General features: G+C 35.3%; 2 non-coding genes and 1 pseudogene across 2 annotated transcripts; all 3 read right to left on the bottom strand.

The window, feature by feature from the left end:
* Positions 1-17,798: 17,798 nt before the first annotated feature.
* Positions 17,799-17,960, bottom strand: LOC122018131. Its single transcript, XR_006121600.1, has one exon. It is a non-coding gene; the product is annotated as a U1 spliceosomal RNA (small nuclear RNA).
* A 1,240-nt stretch (positions 17,961-19,200) lies between these two features.
* On the bottom strand, positions 19,201-19,339 carry LOC122018144 (annotated as a pseudogene).
* A 2,384-nt stretch (positions 19,340-21,723) lies between these two features.
* Positions 21,724-21,891, bottom strand: LOC122018153. The gene has a single exon (XR_006121617.1). It is a non-coding gene; the product is annotated as a U1 spliceosomal RNA (small nuclear RNA).
* Between the last annotated feature and the right edge of the window lie 584 nt (positions 21,892-22,475).

The raw sequence follows: 22,475 nt of genomic DNA on the forward strand, positions 1-22,475 counted from the left end.
TTATATTATAGATAACATGGTGTGTGGTGTCACACACAGAGGATCATGTTATCAGTACCTTATAAATTATAAACAGTAGCTCACGACCAAGATGGAAAGGAACAAACCATTGGAAGGTCGCAGTGTAATTAGGTATTAGTTTATCTTAACTATATAATTACACTAGTACACTTAGAGTGTATTGAGTAGGACCATTTGAGGTCGTTTCTTTTATACTGACTTTATAAAGAAACAAAGACCTCAATTATTATGGAAGTGTGTGCTCTTAATCCTAATATAATAACAAGCACATATATTTGATATTTATTTCTTTAATTTATCAATGGGTGAGATTTAGTTCGATAAATCAATAAGCCCGATAAGTTGGGAAATGATATCACTTATAGTGTGTGTTGTTGATTATAGAAGGAAACTGTGTCCTAGTAATCTAGGTTGAGAATGTCCCCAAGAGGAGCTCATAAGGATTGTCATGTTAAACCCTGCAGGTGGACTTAGTCCGATGATGGCATAAGGTTGAGTGGTACTACTTTTGGAAAAGATATTAATTAAATGAGGTCAAATCACTTAATTAGTGGGCATTCGACATCTTAAAACAGGGAGACTAACACACTCATAATAAGAAGGAGCCCAAAATGTAATTTGGGATTGGTGCGGTAGTTCAATAATAGTTCTCTAGTGGAATGAAGTATTATTGATAAAATTAAGTTGTGTGTTCGAGGCAAACACAGGATGCTTAATTTTATCGGGAGACCAAAACCAATTCCTCCTCTCGGTCCCTATCGTAGCCTCTTGTATATAGAGATTTATACCCACCACATACCCACCTTCTTACCCATCCAATGGGGTCGGCCAGGCTAGCTTGGAACCCAAGCTAGGGCCGGCCAAGACCAAGTGGATGAGCCAAGTTGGTGGCGGCCAAAGCTTGGGTCCCAAGCTTAGGTGGCCGGCCACTAGAATATTAAAAAGGATTTTTATTAAAATTATTTCTTATGTGGATATTATGGTTTTAAAAGAGAGTTTAAAAATTAAAAATTTCCTTTTATACCTTTCTACAAAAGATTAAGAGAAGAGATTAATCTCTTTCCTTATTTGTAGATTAAAAGGATGGTTTTAATTTTTGATAAAAACTTTCCTTATTTGTAAATCATCTACATGTTTAAAAGAGAGTTTAAAATTTGAAATCTTTCCTTATTTGTTGATTAAAAGGTGGATTTTAAATTTTTAAGAAAACTTTCCTTTTTAACCATGTTTATGATTTAAAAGAGAGTTTAAAAATTAAATATTCTCTTTTATAAATTTCTACAAGAGATTAAGAAAAGATTTGATATCTTTCCTTATTTGTAGATTAAAAGAGATTTTAATTTTTAGAGATAACTTTCTTTTTATCCACATGTTTAAAAGAAAGATTTTAATTTATAAAATTTCCTTTTTACTAACCATGAAGGGATTAAATTATTGGAGAAATTTTATAAATTTCTGGAGACAAATTAGGAGGTTTTAATTAATTAAAACTCTCCTTGTTTATAGCTTGTGGTGGTCGGCCATATGAATTGATGAGAAGAAAATTATTTTTAATTAAATAAATTTTCTTTTTCAATGGAAAAATAATTAAGAAAATTTTTATTAAATTTTCCTTATTTGCCAAGACCAAGGATTATAAAAAAGGGGGTAGAGGAGGCTTCATAAAAAAAAAACCTCCATTATTTTCTCCCTCTTTTCTTCCTTGGTGTGGCCGGCCTCCTTCCTTTCTCTTCTCTCCATCTTGTAGCCGAACCTCTCTTCCTCCTTGGAGATCAAGTGGTGGCCGAATTTTAGCTTGGAGAAGAAGGAGAGAAAGCTTACATCCCTTGGATCTTGGTTGGTGGAAAAAGATCTTCATCTTTTGGAAGCATAGTGCTTGGCCGAAACTTGAAGAAAGGAGAAGAAGGTGCTTTGGTGGTTTCTCATCTCGAAAGATCGTTGCCCACACAACGTCCGAGGTTAGAAGAGGAATACGGTAGAAGACCTAGAGGTTTTTGCTTGCAAAAGAAAAGGTATACTAGTATTTAATTTCCGCATCATACTAGTTTTATCTTCATGTAAAAATACCAAATACAAGACGCATGTGATTCTAGTATTTCAAATTTGTTTTCGATGTTGTGTTCTTTTGTTTTTTATTTTCCTTGTGATTTGATTGTTCTTTTTGGTTGACCTAAAGTTATTTAAGGAAATTAAATATTAGCTTTCCTTAAAAGGCTTTGTCCAGGCGGTGGTGGTTGTTCCCATATCCAAGAAGGTCATGTGCCTCGCCATGCAGTCCTAGAAGCCAATTCTGGAAATTAATATTTAATGGAATTAATAACCTAGGTGATTTGGATCGAACGTGTTAAGTTCCGCAGGAGATCCAAGTCTAAACCTAAAAGAACAAATAAATTAAACTTTGGATCAAACGTGTTAAGTTCCGCAGGCGATCCAAGTTTAATTTAAAAGAACACATGGTAGCTAGGAAAAGGTTCAGACCTTTGTACAAAATTTTGTACAGTGGAACCATTAGGTTTTCCGAGTAGCAACCAACAGGAACGCGAGGGTGATATGAGACAGAAGTATCCACAACTGTTTTAAGTTCGAGGATGAACTTTTTATAAGGTTTGGGGGATTGTAACACCCATAAATTTATTCTATTTAAATACAGCGAAAAGAAGTAGAAGAAGAGATAAAAGAAATAAAAATAGATTGATAAATGGCCTTGGGCTAGGATTGAACCCAAGACCTCTTATTTATGATTGGTTAAAGTTGTCATTAGGATAGTGGTAAAGCATCACATGAGCAATAGGAAATAATTCATTATATATAGAATATATGTGAAGAGATGCTTCAACTTCCACTTGGTATAAAAGGGAAAGGATGAGATGAAAACCTAACTTTTCATCTCCCTCTTCCTCTTCTCCTCTCTAGCCGAAATCCTCTCCTTCACCTTTGTGGTTTTCAGCCAAGATCTAGGACTAGGGTTTCTAAAGTTCTAAGTCTTCAAGGGGAGGATCTAAGAGGATAATTCCACAAAGTTCGTACGCACGTGAAGGGTGTTTTGGAGATCAAGGTATACAAAAGAGAGGATTTTCTTCCCTACACCCTAAGATCTAGCGAAAGGATGTAAGTACTACTCACCTGCAGTATAAGTTGCTTCGATTATGCATGTATGAACCTTCTTGTTGTGGGTTGTTATGGTTGTATGCATGATTAAGAGATATACATGTTAAAGAAGATATAAGACATGTTATGTAAGATGCCCTCTACAATTTTTGGGATTAAGAGCATGTTTAGAGGGTCTTGGATTACTTCCCATGTAGTTTGGAGCTAAGAAGTATATTCCAATGCCCTAAAGTGCTTCTCTATAAGTGTGAGGGATTAAGTGCACACAAGGTGTTTGTTGAAATGACAAGCTAGTGCAAGTATAAGAAAGCGATATTTAAAGAAAGTATTTTACTTTGATGTGGCATTGTACTGGACACAAGGTCCATGGGTGGGCTCCTAGATCGCCCCTAGGCTCCTAGATCGCCTAATAGTACCTTAATAGGTTTGGGATTAGCTACCTCGGATATTATTAAGGATGCGCGCAAAGTAGTACAATGCTGGACCCAGAGCAAGTTGATTATTATTTTCACTAGTACATAATATGATGTTTTCCCAAGTTCATTGTTTATTTAAGTGAAAACATTCTTAAGTTTGGGAATTAGAGATTATAAGGTGCAGTTTTGATGAACTCTATTGTATAGCAAGGTCTATGGTTTTCATTACTTGTTTGCAATACAAGCATGGTTTTATGTTGACGTCTCATGATAATCCTATTTAAAAATGTTGATGTTTGCATGATGAGTCTATTTAAAAATACATGTTATGTACATATTTCCAAATTATGGGTTTTAGCATGAGTAATTATTGAGTGCATGTTTTGTGTTTCTTCAAGCAGTTTTGCAAAGCATGTTTTCCCTTTTTAATGCATTGTTTTGTGAGTAGATGGTACTTAATAAGTGTTTGCTTATAGATTGTATTTCCTTATACTACAGATAAAGGTAAAGGAAAGCTCGAGTAGGAGGAGGCAGCAGGAGCAATGCTTCGGGGTGTGTGTGTGGCGGAACAATGGAAAGAGATCTAAGAATTATTAATTTGGAGAACATGTAGAACTTTAGTTTGTTTCTTCTCTCCATATTATATAAAATACTAGCATAAGTTGGTTATGAAGGAATTGATGGCTTGGCAGAATGCTTGGATGGCAAGTGAAAGCGAAAAAGAGGAGAACAAACTCTTCCGGAAGCGAAGGGGGAGCCTCCGCACTGTTGGTTGCTACTCGGAAAACCTAACGGTTCCACTGTACAAAAAATTTTGTACAAAGGTCTGAACCTTTTCCTAGCTACCATGTGTTCTTTTAAATTAAACCTGGATCGCCTGCGGAACTTAACACGTTTGATCCAAAGTTTAATCTATTTGTTCTTTTAGGTTTAGACTCGGATCTCCTGCGGAACTTAACACGTTCGATCCAAATCACCTAAGTTATTAATTTCATTAAATATTAGTTTCCAAAATTGGCTTCCAGTACTGACGTGGTGAGGCACATGGCCTTCTTGGATATGGCAACAACCACCACCGACTAGACAAAGCCTTTTAAGGAAAGTTAATATTTAATTTCCTTAAATAACTTTAGGTCAACCGAAAAGAACAATCAAATCACAAGGAAAAGAAAAAACAAAAGAACACAACATCGAAAACAAATTCGAAATATTAGAATCGCATGCCTCTTGTATTTGGTATTATTTCCAAAAATAACTAGTATGATGCGGAAAGGAAAATACTAGTTATACCTTTTAGAAAGACCTCTTGATCTTCTACTATATTCCTCTTCTAACCTCGGACGTTGTGTGGGCAACGATCTTCCGAGATGAGAACCACCAAGCACCTTCTTCCTCCTTACAAGTTTCGGCTATCAAAACTTCTCCTAGGATGAAGAGGTTCGGCCACCACCACCATGCTCCAAGGGATGCTAGAAACAAAACTTTCTTTCTCTCCTTCTTCTTCTTCTTCTCTAAACTTGATCCGGCCACCATATGAGTCTCCACAAGAAGGATGAGGTTCGTCCATCAAAGAGAAGAGAGGAGGAGAGGATGGCAGACTACACCAAGGAAGAAAAAGAGGGAGAAAATAGAATAGAGTTATATGCCATGAAACCTTCTCCACCTCCTCTTTTATAATCCTTGGTCTTGGCAAATAAGGAAAATTTAATAAAAACTTCCTTAATTCTTTTGCCATTGAAAAGGAAAATTTATTTAATTAAAAATAATTTTTCTTTTCAATTTACAATGGCCGGCCACACCATAAAATTTCCAAGCAAATAAAATTTTAAACACAAATTAAAACTTCCTTATTTGCTTCCGGAAATTTATAAAAATTTCTCCAATAATTTTTATCCCTTCATGATTGATTAAAAGGAAATTTTATAAAGTAAATCTTTCTTTAAACATGTGGATAATTTCCGGAAAGTTATCTCTAAAAATTAAAATCTCCTTTCAATCTACAAATAAGGAAAGATATCAAATCTTTTCTTAATCTTTTGTAGAAACTAATAAAAGAGAATTATTAATTTTTTTAAACTTTCTTTTAAATCATGAACATGGTTAAAAGAAAAGTTTTTACCAAAATTAAAATCAACCTTTTAATCTACAAATAAGGAAAGAGATTTAGCTCTTCTCTTAATCTTTTGTAGAATCTTATAAAAGGAAATATTTAAATTTTTAAACTCTCTTTTAAATCATGTTATCCACATAAGAAAAATTTTAAAAAATAAAAATCCTTTTATTTTAATTTGGGCCGGCCACACCAAGCTTGAACCCAAGCTAGGGCCGGCCACCTTGAAGCACCCATGAACCAAACTTTGGCCGGCCCTAGCTTGGTCTCCAAGCTAGCTTGGCCGGCCCCTATGGGATGGGTAAGAAGGTGGGTATAGGTGGGTATAGTACTCTATAATTAAGAGGCTATGATAGGGACCGAGAGGAGGAATTGGTTTTAGTCTCCCGATAAAATTAAGCATCCCGTGTTCGCCCCGAACACACAACTTAATTTTATCAATAATAATTCATTCCACTAGAGAACTATTATTGAACTACCGCACCAATCCCAAATTACATTTTGGGCTCCTTCTTATTATGAGTGTGTTAGTCTCCCTGTGTTTAAGATAACAAATGTCCACTAATTAAGTAAGTTACTGACAACTCACTTAATTAATATCTAGCTCCAAGAGTAGTACCACTCAACTTCATCGTCATGTCGGACTAAGTCCACCTGCAGGATTTAACATGACAATCCTTATGAGCTCCTCTTGGGGACATTCTCAACCTAGATCACTAGGACACAGTTTCCTTTTATAATCAATAACACACACTATAAGTGATATCATTTCTCAACTTATCAAGCTTATTGATTCATCGAACTAAATCTCACCCATTGATAAATTAAAGAAATAAATATCAAATATATGTGCTTGTTATTATATTAGAATTAAGAGCACACACTTCCATAATAACTGAGGTCTTTGTTTCTTTATAAAGTCAGTATAAAAGAAACGACCTCAAATGGTCCTACTCAATACACTCTAAGTGTACTAGTGTAATTATATAGTTAAGATAAACTAATACCTAATTACACTGCGACCTTCCAATGGTTTGTTCCTTTCCATCTTGGTCGTGAGCTACTGTTTATAATTTATAAGGTACTGATAACATGATCCTCTGTGTGTGATACCACACACCATGTTATCTATAATATAAATTAATTGAATAACTACATTTATCATAAATGTAGACATTTGACCAATGTGATTCTTATTTCTAGATAAATGTTTATACCAAAAGCTAGGCTTTTAGTATACATCCTAACAATCTCCCACTTATACTAAAAGACTAAGCTGCCATATCTGCTGCCATACATCTGATTCCCAACATTTCAAAAGTCTTGCCTTAAGGACCTTAGTGAAAAGATCTATAGTTCATCATCTGATGCAATCTAGGCAGCAACAACTTTTCCTCGTTTGTATTGGGTGGTACTTGCGCTCTATTGTGTTTACTTGCCTTATAGACTTATGGTTTCTTCGAGTTTGCTACTGCACCAATATTATTACAATAAATTGTAATCATCTTTGGACAAACCAGAAATCATATCTAAGTTTATCCTGAGGTTATTGAGTCATTCAGCTTTTATGGCTACCTCGGAGGCTTACCATATACTAAGCTTCTATGGTGGAGTCCAGAAAAACACCTATGCTTATCACTCTTCTATAGTTATGACTGTACCTCCTAAAGTAAACACAAAATCCCGAGGTTGACTTACTATTGTCCCTTTCCGATTGGATGTTAAAATCCATGCAACCCACAGGGAACAAATTATCTGCCTTATAAGCTAGCATATAATCTCTAGTGCCTCTAAGGTACTTCAATATATGCTTTACCACAGATCAATGTCCTTGTCCAGAGTTGCTTTGATATCTACTAACTATGCCCACGACAAAATAGATATCCAGTCTCGTACACAGCATTGCATACATTAGGCTTCCCATAGCCGAAGCATAAGGAACTGCCTTCATGTCCTTTATCTCCTTTTGATGTCTACGGAGACATTTCTTTAGATAAAGTTACTCCATGCTAAAAAGGTAAGAAACCTTTCTTAGAGTTTTGCATGCTTAAAACGAGCAAGGATTTTTTCGATATATGAAGCTTGGGATAAGTAAAATATTCTTTTCTTGCGATCCCTTATTACTTTGATCCCAAGAATATATACATTCTCCCAAGTCTTTCATATCGAATTATTTGGACAACCATACCCTTACTTCTGACAACATTTTGATATTGTTTCCAACTACCAAAAATGTTATCTATGTATAGTACAAGAAATACCACCACGTTTCTATCTTACTTTTTGTATACACAAAACTTATCTAGTTACTAAATAAATCCATAGGTCAGGATTCCTTTGATAAACTGAATGTTCCAAGACCTTGAAGTTTTGCCTCAGTCCATAGACTGATTGAGCTTGCACACAAAATGCTCTTTGCCCTTTGCAATGAACCCTTCTGGTTGTTTTGCATGGATGCTTTCTTCAAGACTTCCATTAAGGAATGATGTCTTGACATCCACTTGCTAAATAGATAAAAGAATCCGGATAGACTTAAGCATGACTACCAATGAAAAAGTTTCCTTTTTCATCAAGCCTTGCTTTGAAAGTTTCCACCTTCCTGTCTATCCATCTTTTCCTATTGTAGACATATTTTCACCCAATGGCTTTTACACCATCTGGTGGTTCTACAAGCTTCCAGATTTGATTAGAATACTTATATTCTAATTCTGTATTCATTGCTCTTTGCCAAGATGCTGCATCTTTATTTTGGAGTGCTTCATCATATTTCCGGGATCAGACTCATGTTCATTTGGGATCAAGTCCAAAAACTTTCCCAAAACATGAATCCTTTTGGTTGTTTGACAACCCTCCCACTACGATGATGTACTGTCTATAATTGTGTATCAATTGTGATACGTGTTGCAGTTTCTTGTGATATTTCATCTTGTACAGTTGGTACTAGATTAGACATGTCCTTTATAATTTGTTTAAGAACAAATTTACTTATGGGCTTGTGGTTTATTACATAGTCCTTTTCTAAAATCGATCATTGATGCTAACAATGACCTTCTGATTTTTAAGACTATAAACCTACTTTCATTTCTCTAGGATAACTTACAAACAAGTGAATTCCTGTCCAACTTATCATTGTCTCTCTTCAGCATATGTGCTGGACTACCCGAATCTGAATATGCTTCAAAATAGGCTTATGCCTATTTAGCAATTCTATATGAGTAAAGAGTTCTGACTTTGGAAGGTACAATGTTCACTTCTATTTCCAGAGTATATCTTAAAATGAATTTGGTAATTTTCCAAATAACTCATCATCAATCTACTTATTTCCATGAGAGTCCTATACCTTCCTTTTTCTACACCATTCTGTAGGAGTGTACCAGGTGCAGTTAGTTTGGATTGAATCCCTACTTCTGATAAGTGACTCCTAAATTCTCCCAAGAGGTACTTGCCACTACGATCTTACCGTAGTGTCTTGATACTTTTACTTTGACGTTTCTCCGCATCAGCCTTGTACTCTTTGAACTAATCAAAGTACTTAGTCTTGCGGCACATTAAGTAAATGTATTTATATCTTGAATAGTTATCTATAAAATAGATGAAATATTCGATACTACCTCTTGCTTGGATAATCATAGGATCACACAAATCAGAATGAACCAATTCCAACATATCTTTGGCTCCATACCCCTTAGACTTAAAAGCTTCTTGGTTATTTTTCCTTCCAAGTAAGACTCGCAGGTTGGAAAGATTTCCACTACTAATGAACCCAAAAGTTCATCAGCTACCAATGAATCCTACTTAAGTTAATATAACCTAGCTTTAGATGCCAAAGATATAATTGGTTCATTTCCGAAGGTTGCTTTCTCTTAAAGTTAGAAGATGTGTTACTAATTTCCATTTGTTACATCATGGGAGTTATTGGATTATAAATTGTCAACCAACATACCAAAATAGATAACTTCCCTATTTTTCTTGATAACAACTTTGTTATCAAAATAGACACAATATCTATTCTATAATAGTTTAGAAATTGAAATCAGGTTCTTTCTAAACTTAGTATGTAAAGACAATTTCTAATAATCCATATTTTATTCCTATTAGAGAATAAACCTCTCCCACTGCAACAGCTACTACTTTTGCAGTAGTGCCCATGTGGACGGTGTTTTTTATTTTCATTTAGTTGTCTGATTTCCTGGAACCCTACAATGAATTGCAGACATGATTAATGGCATCTGTATCTACACTCCAGGTTCTGGTAGATAACACCACTAGACATGTTTCAACTAATGAATTAAATACACCTAAATTGTTCTTAGTTCTAAGAAGACAGTCTACCTTAATGTCCAAGTCCTATTTCCAATCATTACAATTAAGACTACTAAGTCTTTTCTATAGTATAACAACTAGGGGATTGACAAACATTTTAAATCCTAAGAATCACAAAAATATTTGGTCAAGATCAATTTTTTTAAAATCCCTATGAATTTTGTATGCCACGATAGTGTGGACGTATACAAAATCAAAGAGGAGATTTTATCCATTAATTTTATTATCTCGTCAACTTTACTTTATGACGAATAAAATTAATAGTTAATCTGTCTTTGATCAAATATTTGATCAAAACTCTTTGAATTTAAAATAACATTGATTCCTCAAACAATATTATTTAAATTCACCAACACCTCAAACACCGTGAATTTTGCATGCCACGATAGTGTGGACGTATACAAAATTTAAACATTTGTAAGAGGAGGGTTTTACCCATTAATTATCTTGTCAATAAATCTTTATGACAAAATAAAATTACCTCAAACACCGTGAATTTTGTATGCCACGATAGTGTGGACTTATACAAAATCAAACATTTGTAAGAGGAGTTTTTAATTTTATTATCTTGTCAACCTATTTATTTGACAAATTAATAGTTGGTTTTCTTCGGTCACACAAATAATAGCAGTGACTCCGATGGGGAGGATACTATTAGACGTGCCTAAGTGTATACCATTACTTGACACTAAGTTCATTAATAAGATTGTGCCCCTTCCGATGGGGAAGATCACACGCTCTTAATTAACTTCCTATAGTCATCCATAATGGAAGTTTAAGCTAGTGATCTGCAAACAAGCTCATCCGATATGGAGGAAGGCACTCAGAGCCAACGCGCAAGCTTGTTGCATCACTTATAAACCAGTAATGGAGACCGTGGAATTTATTTAAAAATAAATCCCTCTCCCACTTAGTTATTTAAAGTGAGGAATTTTGACTATGCTAGCCTACTTAGCATGCATACTAACAAGCACACATCACACAGCATAAAAAGCAATAAATAGAAAAATTAATTTTCAACTATTATGGCTTTTATCTATTGCTGTCCTCCGTGTGTCGCCAACCCTAGCTGCTGCCATCTTTGGCCACCGCCACCGGGTCTAGTTGTCGCATTCATCTTGCTCCTTGTTCCGCTGCGCCTCTGGTCCTCAAAAGGTTCCACGCCTTGCAAGATTCGATCCGCGACATAAATAGAATTTTATATTTTTTGATCCTATATTCCTCGAAGGAATGTACCTGTAAACTAGATCGAACATAAAATAAAATTTACATCCATCGATCCTATATTCCATAAAAGGAATGTACATGTAACTATATCAAAAAATAAAATCCTAATAAAACTAAATACAGCTCCTGCTGTATTTTATAATACAATCATACACACAGAATAAAATGCCCTTGACATGTCCAAGGGTCCAATCACACACATAATAACTATAAGCCATAATAGTTGGATCCTGCATCCACAAAGTTAGCACATCCTACTATTAACCTACCTAAATTATGTATGACATGTGCATAATTAAACTAATACCAAATACACAGAGGCAAAACTCTAGCTCTGATACCAATTGTTGGTTGCTACTCGGAAAACCTAACGGTTCCACTGTACAAAAAAATTTGTACAAAGGTCTGAACCTTTTCCTAGCTACCATGTGTTCTTTTAAATTAAACCTGGATCGCCTGCGGAACTTAACACGTTTGATCCAAAGTTTAATCTATTTGTTCTTTTAGGTTTAGACTCGGATCTCCTGCAGAACTTAACACGTTCGATCCAAATCACCTAAGTTATTAATTTCATTAAATATTAGTTTCCAAAATTGGCTTCCAGTACTGACGTGGCGAGGCACATGGCCTTCTTGGATATGGGAACAACCACCACCGACTAGACAAAGCCTTTTAAGGAAAGTTAATATTTAATTTCCTTAAATAACTTTAGGTCAACCAAAAAGAACAATCAAATCACAAGGAAAAGAAAAAACAAAAGAACACAACATCGAAAACAAATTTGAAATACTAGAATCGCATGCCTCTTGTATTTGGTATTATTTCCAAAAATAACTAGTATGATGCGGAAAGGAAAAATACTAGTTATACCTTTTAAAAAGACCTCTTGATCTTCTACCGTATTTCTCTTCTAACCTCGGACGTTGTGTGGGCAACGATCTTCCGAGATGAGAACCACCAAGCACCTTCTTCTTCCTTACAAGTTTCGGCTATCAAAACTTCTCCTAGGATGAAGAGGTTAGGCCACCACCATCATACTCCAAGGGATGCTAGAAACAAAACTTTCTTTCTCTCCTTCTTCTTCTTCTTCTCTAAACTTGATCCAGCCACAATATGAGTCTCCACAAGAAGGATGAGGTTCGGCCATCAAAGAGAAGAGAGGAGGAGATGATGGCCGGCCACACCAAGGAAGAAAAAGAGGGAGAAAATAGAATAGAGTTATATGCCATGAAACCTTCTCTACCCCCTCTTTTATAATCCTTGGTCTTGGCAAATAAGGAAAATTTAATAAAAACTTCCTTAATTCTTTTTCCATTGAAAAGGAAAATTTATTTAATTAAAAACAATTTTTCTTTTCAATTTACAATGGTCGGCCACACCATAAAATTTCCAAGCAAATAAAATTTTAAACACAAATTAAAACTTCCTTATTTGCTTCCAGAAATTTATAAAAATTTCTCCAATAATTTTTATCCCTTCATGATTGATTAAAAGAAAATTTTATAAATTAAATCTTTCTTTAAACATGTGGATAATTTCCGGAAAGTTATCTCTAAAAATTAAAATCTCCTTTCAATCTACAAATAAGGAAAGATATCAAATCTTTTCTTAATCTTTTGTAGAAACTAATAAAAGAGAATTATTAATTTTTTAAACTTTCTTTTAAATCATGAACATGGTTAAAAGGAAAGTTTTTACCAAAATTAAAATCAACCTTTTAATCTACAAATAAGGAAAGAGATTTAGCTCTTCTCTTAATCTTTTGTAGAATCTTATAAAAGGAAAGATTTAAATTTTTAAACTCTCTTTTAAATTATGTTATCCACATAAGAAAAATTTTAAAAAATAAAAATCCTTTTATTTTAATTTGGGCCGGCCACACCAAGCTTGAACCCAAGCTAGGGTCGGCCACCTTGAAGCACCCATGAACCAAACTTTGGCCGGCCCTAGCTTGGTCTCCAAGCTAGCTTGGCCGACCCCTATGGGATGGGTAAGAAGGTGGGTATAGGTGGGTATAGTACTCTATAATTAAGAGGCTATGATAGGGACCGAGAGGAGGAATTGGTTTTGGTCTCCCGATAAAATTAAGCATCCCGTGTTCGCCCCGAACACACAACTTAATTTTATCAATAATAATTCATTCCACTAGAGAACTATTATTGAACTACCGCACCAATCCCAAATTACATTTTGGGCTCCTTCTTATTATGAGTGTGTTAGTCTCCCTGTGTTTAAGATAACAAATGCCCACTAATTAAGTAAGTTACTGACAACTCACTTAATTAATATCTAGCTCCAAGAGTAGTACCACTCAACTTCATCGTCATGTCGGACTAAGTCCACCTGTAGGGTTTAACATGACAATCCTTATGAGCTCCTCTAGGGGACATTCTCAACCTAGATCACTAGGACACAGTTTCTTTTATAATTAACAACACACACTATAAGTGATATCATTTCCCAACTTATCAGGCTTATTGATTCATCGAACTAAATCTCACCCATTAATAAATTAAAGAAATAAATATCAAATATATGTACTTGTTATTATATTAGGATTAAGAGCACACACTTCCATAATAACTGAGGTCTTTGTGTTGGTGCAACCTTAGGTCAAGGTTGACCTGGTTGACCAGACTCGAGTTGACTTGAGTCGAGTTGTGTTTTGATGTTTGACGAGTTATGTTTGTACCTTGGTGTTTTACAAGGATACAAGCTTGGAAGATTGTGGGTGCAACCCGTGGTCAAGGTTGACCTGGTTGACCCGAGGTGAGTTGACCTGACTCGGAAAAGTCCAAGCAGGGAGCTTGGCACGGGAAGAGTCCAAGCAGGGAGTTTGGCATGGTGAAAAGTCCAAGCAGGGAGCTTGGCACGGGAAAAGTCCAAGTATGGAGACTTGGCACGGAGAAGTCCAAGTATGGAAGCTTGGCACATGGGAAGTCGGAGAGGGCTCGGTAGCTCGTTCTCCGGACTGTGGTCAGAGAGGGCTCGGGAGCTCGTTCTCTGGACCGGATGGAAGTCGGAGAGGGCTCGGTAGCTCGTTCTCCGAACTGTGGTCAGAGAGGGCTCAGTAGCTCGTTCTCTGGACCGGATGAGGAAAGTCCTGGTGAGTGAAGCCAGGCAGACGGATAAGTCCTGGTGAGTGAAGCCAGGCAGTTGTGAAAACCCTAGTGAGTGAAGCTAGGTGAAAGTCCTGGTGAGTGAAGCCAGGCAGTGGGAAAGTCCTGGTGAGTGAAGCCAGGCAGTTGGAAAGTCCTGGTGAGTGAAGCCGGGCAAATTGGAAATCCTAGTGAGTGAAGCCAGGTGAAAACCCTAGTGAGTGAAGCTAGGTGAAAGTCCTGGTGAGTGAAGCCGGGCAAGGGAAAATCCAGATGGATCAAGGGTGATCGGACATCTGGTGTTGAGAAGGTCAAGTAGGTCAAGGGAGTGACCGAATACTTGACACGAAGAGAACAGTCCAAGTGGGTCAAAGGGATTGACCGGACACTTGGTGGGGAGTCTTAGCAGGTCAAGGGAGTGACCGGATGCTAAGCATGATGTACCAAGAGGTCAAGGCTGACCGGATATTGGTTTGGACTTGGTTTGGGCAAAAACCAAGACCTGGATCGGTCTGGAGACCGATCAGAAAGCGATCAGTGCCTCTGTGAGCTTACTGATCGGTCTGGGGACCGATCAGCAGGAAGCCTGATCGGTCCCCGGGACCGATCAGGGTACGCACAGAGAGTTGGGCAACTCTCTGTGAGAGTATTCTGATCGGTCTGGGGACCGATCAGCATAGAGCCTGATCGGTCCCCATGACCGATCAGCAGCACTCTGGACCGATCAGGGTGGAGCCTGATCGGTCTGGCCCTAGCCGTTGTGACTCAACGGCTAGGCTATTTCGGGCTTCTGTGTTCTGGCCTTTTTGCCTTGCAGGTTCGCAGGTTGGCTCAGGATATCAGAGGTTATAAAAGGATCGAGAGGCACTACAGATCTTCTTCCTTCTTCTTCCTCCTCTGAACTGAGCTGCTGTTCTTCTGAAAGCTGTGCTCTTGAGCTTTGCTGAGCTCCGAAGCTTCGTGTGAGCTTCTTTGACTAAGTTGCTTGTTGGCATTCGTCCGTGAAGTTGGTGCTTCATCCGGGACTTCAGTCGACAAGAAGGCAAGCGAGTATTTGTACATTCATTGTGTATTTTGTTCTTGCTCTTCTTTGTATTTCCATATTGCTGTTGCAAGCTATTGTGGCGAGGTTTCTCCACCCACAAGGAGTATTTATTAGCCGATTCTCCGGGGACTCATCCACCGACGGATTGATAGGCTTCGTCCACCTTACGGACACGCCGAGGAGTAGGAGTTTATCTCCGAACCTCGTTACATCGCTGCGTGTTGAGGTTTGATCTTCTTGTCTTTGTTTCTTTGTTTTATTTTCCGCTGCGCTAACTCGACTTGTAGAAAGAAACGAAGATTTGGGGTCGGCTATTCACACCCCCCTCTCTAGTCGCGATCATCGATCCTAACACTTTGTTCCTTCATAAAGTCAGTATAAAAAGAACGACCTCAAATGGTTCTACTCAATACACTCTAAGTGTACTAGTGTAATTATATAGTTAAGATAAACTAACACCTAATTACACTACGACCTTCCAATGATTTGTTCCTTTCCATCTTGGTCGTGAGCTACTGTTTATAATTTATAAGGAACCGATAACATGATCTTCTATGTGTGACACCACACACCATGTTATCTACAATATAAATTAATTGAGCAACTACATTTATCGTATATGTAGACATTTAACCAATGTGATTCTTATTTCTAGATAAATATTTATACCAAAAGCTAGGCTTTTAGTATACATCCTAACACGCACGGCCTCGGGCTGTCTCCTCTCGGCCAAGGCTACACGGCCGTGTGGAAACACACGGTCGTGCCCTTCCTCCTCTCGGCCAAAGGTGACACGGCCGTGTGATTCCACACGACCGTGCCCTTCTTCCTCTCGGCCGAGGTGACACGGCCGTGTGGGATCACACGGTCGGACACCTCCTCCTCTCGGCCATTGCTACACGGCCGTATGATTTCTACATGGTCGTGTCTTTCCTTCTCTCTGCCGAAGTGACACGGCCGTGTGAGGATCACACGGTCGTGCCCCTTCTATGCTCTACCAAGGGTCACTGCCGTGCAACCCTCACACGGTCGTGCCCTGTGTCAGTTGAGAGTACAACACCTGTCAGGGTCACACGACCCAGACCCCTCAACAAGTTTAGACTAGATTTCTGAATCGAACGAAGTGCAAATAACAATGTCCTTAGAAGGTATAAAAAAACAGTACTAAGAAGGGAGTAAAGTAACGCCTGTACTCTAAGGAGGGTCTTAGTCAGGCGATCGTTACACTAAGGGTAATATACATTGTAATATAAATTTGTGGATTATATTTAGACGTGTATCTGGGTCCCACTATCGACTGACCGAGGGTTGTTTGACCTGGACATCATTAACTCGGTTGTATTGAATGGAGCTATCGGCTTGTTCTTCACTCGGTCTTACTATTATTGGAGGCGTGCATTATGCCTGATCGGACCTAAGGTTCGATCGGCAAGGGCAGTGGTCGGATAACTTAGTATTTGGATCTTAACCTCGGCTGCAAGTGTTATGGATGGTTGCTTGGATGGTCTGGTCGGCCTTTTATGTCTGACCAGCTCTCGAGGCCCTCTCTGCCATCCACAGTCCCTGGTCTTATTGTCTACCCGACCTTGTGACTTTGACCGTTTGACTTTGACTTCCATGTTAGCCGATCTTTATTTCTTTGACCGACTTTTAGAGGGTCTATCTTCATCACTGTATCACTAACTAATTGGATCAATGATTCTTAAATAATCGATTGAATAAATGAATATCTTATCATAACTTTTAAGGTGTGTTTGGTTCAAGATGTCATAAATAATCTCGATTAAGTGATCATTACGTAATCACATAATTAAGATTATGGGGAATAAAATATAACCTAATTTATATGGTTCAACCTAAATAATGTAATAAAAATTTATTTATTTAAAAATTTTAATATATAATTTAATTTAATATTTTATTATATTACCCTCCATTATAAAATCAATGGTAACTTTAGGTGTTTTGTTTTTTAACTTAACGTTTTTTAACATTTGTTTTTTTAACTTTACGTTATTTTTTTTAACTATACGTTTTTAAAAAAAATTTAAAGTATATTTTTTTACTTTCCTAATAAAAAATACAACTTTATTTTTTAAATAAAATATCACTTATTTTAAATTTTACTTCATTTTTATAATTTAAAATAAATTACTTATGCAATTGGTTAATCAGCATTGATGTTATCACTCAGATATTCAAATCCTAATTATAATGTATTTGTAGAGTGTAATCAAATTTCTAACTGGATCGTCGAGAGATAGTTAATAAAACTAAATAGAATTATCATTTTTTAATTGACTAATTTGAAATGTTTATATTTTTATTAAAAATATAAGAATGTGCGTAAAATGATTAAATAAAATTAATCATGTAATATATAAAAAAATATTATTATTAATAATAAAATTAGGATTAAAATAAACAAAATAATTTATTTTAAGAATTAGGCAGGGGCTGCGTGAACGCGTACCCCCACTACCACAAATTATGACATCCACTTTCCCAATTTAGAGAAATGGTAGACCAATACCCCTCCAAAGTGCAATAGAAGTCATTGGGGTAGATCATAGGTCATCTTGATCATCCATAGACCCCATCCAAGTAAGTATGGAGCAAAGACTCATGTCCATATGCTTTAATAGCAACTTTCACATTTTGCTTCTTATTATTTTAATGGTATGGGACTAATTATACTTCCTCTAGATTAAGTGTAGGATTTTGTTAATCCTTCCATGATTCTATATATAGTTTTGTTTATTTAGTTTTAAAAGTTCTAGGAATATTTGACTATTTTAATTAAATAAGAATATATATTATAAAAATGATTAGATAAAATTAAAATGATTAACTACCTGGAAAAAAATTCCATCTTAATTTTTTATAATAAATAAATAAATTTTTTATTTTATTATTGTGGGTTAAATAGATAAAAAATTAAGTGGGCATATAATTACTACCCAACAAGCCAAGTTGTTTAGCAAAAAACTTGTCTAATACTTAAAGACAGCGTGAAACTTTGTATTATTTTACAAATTAAGTAATGGTTTAGGTATTTATGTATTTTTATAATTATATGTATTTTTTATATTTTAGTTTGCAACGCCAATTAAAAATTAATATTATAATAAATCTCAATATGATGAATTAAAAAGTGAATGAAGTAAATTCTTCTATTCTTATGTGTATGTTTAAGGATAATGTATGTTATAATATAAATTTATAGATTGTATTTAAAGATTTATGAATATATTGATATTTATGATATATTTAACAAACCTACTTAGCCTTCTATATTTGCCTAACTCTTATTGAACTTATTTATCTGTCAATACCTTTTGCTAAATTTCTTATTAACATGATTTATTTGGACTTCTTTAAATTGTTGAATTTTTATACCTCAACATTTAATAAACCATAATCAAATACATTATTAAATCAAAACCACTTGATTCAACTCATCTAGTTGAAATATAATTGCATCAAAACATCACCCACGAGCAAAAGCAAGAGTATAGGTTTTATTAACCTAATTAACCGATTTGATGGTTTCAAATTTAACAATAACAAGAAATATAGCTTCATTTATTTAGTTTTTTTCTAAATTTATTAACTTTTAAAAGGAATAAGAAGTCAAGAATGTAATAGAGTACTTTTAATATTTTGCCCTATAAATATTATATTTTAATTAAAATATTTGTTTATTTCTAATTAAATTTTGCTTTCTTTCAAAACGTAAGATTATAATCCTAAATGATTAACATGATTAAATAAGACTAGATATAAATTATTATTATTATTATTATTAATAAAATTAGAATTAAGATAAATAAAATTTTATTTTGAGATTTGGATAGGGTTGTGCAAACACATAATCCTATTACCACAAATTATGACATCGATAGACCAATGTCCTTCCAAAATGTAATAGAGGTCATTGAATTAGGTCATGACCTTCTTAATCGCTAATAAACCCTGTCCAAGTAAGTACGGAGCAAAGTTCATGTCCACATGCGGTAATAGTAGTTTTTACATTCTTGTTATTTTAACGATATGAGATTAATTATAATTTAAAACTTCATTATATTAGGATTAGGGAAGTAACTTGGATGTTTTAAAAATATTTCCAATGCACATATGAAAGTTAAAATATTTCTATTTTATTAAAATTAAGAATAAGCAACCAAAATAAAAAAAAACATAGAAAATAAACATAAAATATTTTTTCATGGATTAAAATCCTAATATTTTTATTTCTATGAATCAATCTTAAAAAATCATTATATCAATTTTTATTATAGAACCTTTTAGAGAGAGAGAAAGCTTTCTATATGCATGAAGTTTGAAGTTAAACACTTCAAGCTCAAAATGGAAAAAAAAATATAAATAAAAAATTAAATATAAATTTTGAGGTGGAATGAGGAAAATAAATAATTTTTTTAAGGAGAATTCTCTTATTTATTTTTTTAAGTTTCCCTACCTCATCCAACACTTAGAAGTATTATTTCACCAACATTTTTTATAATGGTCGACTATAATTTCTTGATTTACCTTTTTACTAATTGTGAGACCAACTTATAAAACCGTTAGAGTGATAGATTTCATTTTTTACTATAATTATTTCAATGTCCCTCAAAAGTTCAATGAAGATCATTGAGTTAAATAATAGGCCTTCCTAATCACCCAGGGACATGCCCAAGTATGAAGGAAAGTTCATTAGGAACTTTCACACTTTTCTTCTTATCAACGTGGGACTAACTAAAATCTAGAATTTCATCACCGATGAAGATCTTACCATGAGTTTTAGAGAGATACAAAAGTAAAAGCATATGTATGGGATCACTTGTGCAATTGGTTAATCAACACTTACATCGGTCAACCCATTATATAATTGTACCAATCCATCACCCATGAGCAAGTGTATAGGTTTTATTAACCAAATTAAGAAATATAGTTTCATTTATTGGGTTTCTTAGACTATATTAACTTTTTGAAAATGTAAGAATGTAGGTAAAATGATTAAATAACATTAATTAAGTAATATATAAAAAATAATTTGTTGGTGCGGGAAACATCTGACGATCGAACTTGAGTTTTGATAATGACAAAGGGTTCAAAGTTAATGTTATTTGTGATCTAACGAGTTTGAATGAGATTGTAGGAAAGTCCTAAGTGTACTTAGGCAAAAGTCATAGCTGCGGTTAGGCAGGTGGAAAACCCTAGGGGGCGGTAACCCTAGGTCCTAGGGGTGGTAACTCTAGACGGAAAGTCTTGGCGGGTCGAAGGTTTCGGGCAAAAATCCTAGAGTCGAGGACTCTAGGTTGAAATCTTGGTGTCGCGAACCGGATGGAAGACTGGACGGGTCGTAGAGCGAATGTCCAGCAGAAAGTCCTAGAGATTTGGACGCTAAGCAAAAATCCAGTTGATCTAGTGGATCATACTTGCAAACAGGTAAACTTTCTTGAGTAGAGTAGGTGAGGACACGTTCCTCGGTGAGGGAACAGTAGGCGTCGGTTCGACCTAGGGTTTTCAGAAGTGAAATCCGAAGTCAGAACCGGACAGTTGGGAGATTGTCAAAATTACTTTTATTTGTCTTATTTTATTGTACTAACTTTATTTTGCATGGTATACTTTGTTTGTAGACTAACATACCTTGCGGGACAGAAATCGCACAAGAAAGCCTCGGATGAACAGCCCTGAGGCACCCTCCATGAAGCTTGAAGGCGCCTCGGGTGACTTGGTCAATAGCCCCGCAGCAAGGCGCCCTCCATGGAACTTAGAGGCGCTCTGGATGCTTGATAGAGGGCGTCCTCTATGGTGCTTGGAGGCGTCCTCAGGCGGATAAGCAGCAAAGATGCAGGAGCTCATCAACGTTGTGGATTCTGCGGGATTGGAGGCGCCCTCCATGAGGTTGGAGGCGCCCTCAACAAGCTATATAAGCCTGATTCGACCAGCAGCTTAGACAACACTCAAAATTGTGATCCTTCTTCTGTATGTTGCTCAAAGAACGATCCGATAAAACTGTAACTCAACTCCGACGACTAGAAGCTTCAAGTTTACTGATTTTTATTGTAGGTATAATTTTATGTTATTACTTTAATCTTGTATTTCAAATTGTAATTTTTCGAATTGATAGTGATTGCCCAAAGTAAATATTCAACGAGTGTAGGCCTTGGAGTAAGAGTCGCCATAGGCTGCGAACCAAGTAAAAATCCTTGGTGTTTGTATTATCTACTTTTCCACTGCGTATTTTACTCTAACGAATTAATGAATTAGCCACGAGCGTTATTCATTCCCCCTAACACTTTCGATCCTACATAATTATTATTAATAATAAAATTAGGATTAAAATAAACAAAACAATTTATTTTAAAAATAAAACAAGGGTGAATGCATACCTCCACTATCACAAATTTCTACTATTACAAATTATGATGTTCACTCTCTCAACTTGGAAAGATAGCAGATCAATAACTCCAAAGTACAAGGGAGATTATTGGGTCAGGCCATAAGCATCACCTATAAATCCATCCAAGTATATTTATAATAACTTTCACACCATCTTTCTTATTATATTAGTGATGTAGGATTAATTATAATCTAAAATTACATCATCTAAATTAATTTTAAAAGTTCTTAAAATATTTAACTATTTAATTAAATACAAATATATATTATAAAAATAATTAAATATAATTAAAATGATTGTTACATAAACAAAATGAAATTCCCATCTTAATTTTTATAATAAATAAATAAATAATTTATTTTGTTATTGTGGGATTAAATAGATAAAAAATTTAAGTGGGCATATAGTTGCTATCCAACAAACCAAGTTATTGAGCACAAAAACTTATCTAATACTTAACAAAAAAGTAGATCTATTATCTTAATAATCTTTCTAGTACCGACCTCATATATATGGAGAGAAGTAAATATATGTATACAGGCGTTAGGTATATAATGAAGTAAATCCTATATTATCAGTTCCTGAGAATTAATCCCTGATCATTATGTTAAAAATATCATACATCTACCATCTGTACTACCCTATGAAGATACTTATTTAATAATTAAAGATAGCACGAAAGTTTATATTATTTTATAATTTAAGTAATGATTTAGGT

This window comes from Zingiber officinale, chromosome 8B (assembly GCF_018446385.1).
Source record: "Zingiber officinale cultivar Zhangliang chromosome 8B, Zo_v1.1, whole genome shotgun sequence".
Classification (NCBI taxonomy): domain Eukaryota; kingdom Viridiplantae; phylum Streptophyta; class Magnoliopsida; order Zingiberales; family Zingiberaceae; genus Zingiber; species Zingiber officinale.